This window comes from Neomonachus schauinslandi, chromosome 16, assembly GCF_002201575.2.
Source record: "Neomonachus schauinslandi chromosome 16, ASM220157v2, whole genome shotgun sequence".
NCBI lineage: Eukaryota > Metazoa > Chordata > Mammalia > Carnivora > Phocidae > Neomonachus > Neomonachus schauinslandi.
In genome coordinates this window covers 11,165,768-11,169,249 of record NC_058418.1, presented here as the reverse complement: position 1 = coordinate 11,169,249, position 3,482 = coordinate 11,165,768, and the positions used below count along the sequence as shown (strand labels likewise).

At 51.6% G+C, this 3,482-nt stretch overlaps 1 protein-coding gene across 1 annotated transcript in view; it reads right to left on the bottom strand.

The window, feature by feature from the left end:
• Window positions 1–1,307, bottom strand: part of ZNF428 (zinc finger protein 428) — an 8,585-nt gene extending 7,278 nt beyond the window's left edge. The window contains exon 1 of the mRNA XM_021681127.1: window positions 1,171–1,307. The gene's annotated coding sequence lies outside the window, so the exon portion shown is untranslated. The remainder of the gene's footprint in view (window positions 1–1,170) is intronic.
• Window positions 1,308–3,482: the final 2,175 nt, after the last annotated feature.

Sequence of the window (3,482 nt, the reverse complement as noted above, 5' to 3'; positions counted from 1 at the left end):
GGGGGGGGGGGGGGGGGGGGGGGGGGGGGGGGGGGGGGGGGGGGGGCTGGTAGCAATGGCAGGGGAGCTTTCTAAAGACACCTGGATCTGGGCTTTAAGGACAGGAGATTCATAATTGTCAGAGGAGAATTGTCCTAATACCCTATTGCTTGTAGGGTCCCATTTAATTTGGGATTTCTACTTCATGCCAGGATAAGTTTGCCAGATTTAGTAAATAAAAACAGAACATGCCTGGTTAAATTTTAATTTCAGATAAACAGAAAATTATTTAATATACATAGGTTCCATGCAATATTTGGGATAAACATTTCTAAAAGGTTATTCACCTGAAACTCAAATTTAACTGGACGTTCTATCTGTTACCTGGCAAGCACACACTAGAGACCATCAGGACTTCCCATGAGATTACCAGGAGACATTGCTCACCAGGCTAGCCTACCTTCCCCCAAACCCACATCACACAAGGACCTTCCAGACTATTCCAGATGTCAAGTGGAGACATTCTTTGGTGCACAAGTCCCATTCCTACAACGACTACGGTGGCCATACTGGCTTCCACAATTTTAAAGGGACACAAATGAGGCTCCCTCACTACTACAAGGAAAACACTGTGCCTAGGCCCCACCAAATAACCTACAGCAACAAATTCCCAGGATGCCCTGCGTGAACATAATAGGAACCCGTTCCCACAATGCTAGGGCAAGGAGGCCAGAGCAAAACCTTACACAGGACAATAATGACCAGTCCCCACAATGCCCTGCGACAATCCTTCCCAGGATGCCTCGGGCCTATAATGACCACCTTCCAAGGTGTTCTGCGTCGAAGCACTCCGAGCTTCCAGGATGCTTGGCGGAAGGTGTGTGACAAAAGGGACTGCTTCCCCACAAGGAGCTAGGATAATGCTTCCCATAATGCACTAGGCCCATAACGACTAGCGGACCGACTCCCACAATGCCTCAGGGCCTAGCGTCCCGTTTCCCCAGGATGCCCCAGGGCGGCACGGAGCCGCGCTGGGGGAGAAAAGGGAGCCTGGGTCTCGCCCTCCGGCCATCACGGGCCAAGACGGCTGCCTGCTCGCCCCGGTGACGGGAGCCGTCACTCCCATCATGCAGCGGTGCCGTAGCGCCCGCTTCCCAGCATGCCCCGCGCACCCCCATCCCGGACACTCACCGGCGCTAGCTGCCCCGCTCTGGCTCGGCGGCGGCGGCTGCACGCCTCGGCTCTGCGCCTGCGCTGCAAGTCGGGTAGGAGGGAGTGCAAAGCGGCGTGAAGAGCCTAGGGCGCTTGCGCGGCGAGATGGACCATTCCCGTCGCACTGTGGGAAGAGGGGCTCTCCGACTTGGGCCATCGACGAGGCCCGCGCAGGGGGTTCCGGGCTTTGCCCCTCGCTGTCCGGGTTTACTTGGTACGGTCCGCAGCTAAACGGAACAAGAAACTGCAAGGCTTGCGCGTGCGTGAGCGAGCAGGAACGCGCCTTATAGAAAATGGGATGAGCTAGGGGATGGGACCGTCAGCTAAACCTGGATCCTGGGCCTGAGGCTTGCTTATTTGCATAATCTTAGTGAGGGACAATAGGAGCCCTACGGCGCTGAAGGGGTGATTTGCATATTCCCCGGAGAGGCCGTACTCCGGAACGCTGTGAATAGCATATGGGGGGGCGGCGGCTGGGGGCGCTCCTGAACAAAGCGCATGCGCTGACGGATTGCGGACTAGCGCGGAGCGGGTGGCCTTGTTTTAGTTGGCATCAGTTTGCATCCGGAGAGGGGGCATGAGCGCCAAGACACTTACCAACCCCACAAGCCCTTCCCCCCCCCGGCATAAATATTTACTGCTCTCTTCTGCGCCAAGGCCTGTGCTGGTGGGCACTGTGGTTTCCGCAGTAGACAAGACACACCTGGCTCCTAACCTCATGGCATCCCAATCAAAGGAAGGAGAGCCACAAAAGTCAGAACCACAACCCAGAGTGGTCAGACTTGGGATGAGTGGAGTATAGGAAACTGTGGGAGCCAGAGGAGGTGCCTGCCCTAGCCTGGAAAGGCTTCCAAGAGGTGGTGATCTTTAAGCCAAGGGTGAATAGAAGCCAACTGGAATAGGAGTTCTTCTGGCAGAGGGAACAGCAAGGGTAGAAGCCTATAGGCAAAAAGTAGTCATGGTTTGATTGAGAAAATGATAGCAGCTAAGTATCCCTGAAACAGAATTAAGAGAGGGGAATGGCACCTACAGGTGAAGTTAAGACCTCAGACTACGCTGTATAGGAAGCTATTGCAGCATTCCAGGCTTCCTGGAATTGACTCAAATTCCCCCTCAGAACTCTCCAATGAGCTCCCATTACACTTAAAAAAAATCCAAACTCTGTCATGGCCCAGGGGCTATACACATAGTCTGCCTCTCCTTGTCTCTGACTTCACTCACTTCTCTTTATCCACTCCACCATCTAGCTCCACTTCCCCTCAAACACTGCAATCTCTTTACCACCTCAGGCCTTTGCCCTTGCTATTCCCTTTGCCTGAAAATGCTTTTCCCTCTGATCTTTGAATAGCTGATCTTATGCTCATCATTCATTTCTTGGCACAGGTGTCATTCAGGCAGGCTCTCCTTGATCTTTCAAAGATGGCACCTCCAGATTTGCTTTAGAGAAGTGAGTGGTGTTATGGATAAAGCAGGTTTGGCCATGAGTCCATGGTTGTGGAAGCTGGGGTGAAGGGTGCATGGGACTTCATTGTCCTGTTGTCTACTTCTGTGTTTGAAGTTTTCCATTATAAGTTAATAATACCCCACATCGCCTTACTCTGCATTTTATCTTAAGGGTACTTATGGCAATCTGAAATTTAAGTTTTTTTGCTTCCTTGCTGCAGTCTGTTCTCTTCATAGAAGCTTTGTGAGTGTAAGAATGGAGTCATCCTTTTTCTTTGGGTCCTCAGTGCCTAGACTAGGATCAAGTTTCAGATTAGTACTAAGGTGTCTAGGACATCTAACATTTGCCTTTTTTATTCACTGTGGCATCTCCACATCTTTTGAGTAGCACCTGGCACAAAGTAAGAGATCAATATATTTTTTAATCTAAAATTAGAATCACTCATCTAAAATTTAGTGGCGTGAGGAGGAGGGAGGAGTCAGGAATGCCAAGCTAAGGGGGTTTGACTTGACCTAGAGGTGATGGGGAGCTAGGGAAAGGTTTTGAGCAGAGCAGGGACAGGTGTTGCCAGGGAGAGATGTGAGTCATTGAAAGGTCCTTTGGAGATCGATGTCGGGTAGGAGTAAGTCAGGGGAAGGATCCAGGCCGTTGGCTGGGGATGGGGTAGCTCAGTGGCTGCTGAAGAGACAAGACTCAGTGACTTTTGGCTTGTGGAATGGCCAGGAAAAAAAAAAAACAATTTCTTGGAAGAGGGGAGGTGCCCTTGAAGAGGTAAGGACCCTCTCCTGGCTTGTACTGTCCACCAGCAACCATCTTACTCCTCTCCCTCCTCCCTCCCTTACTTCAG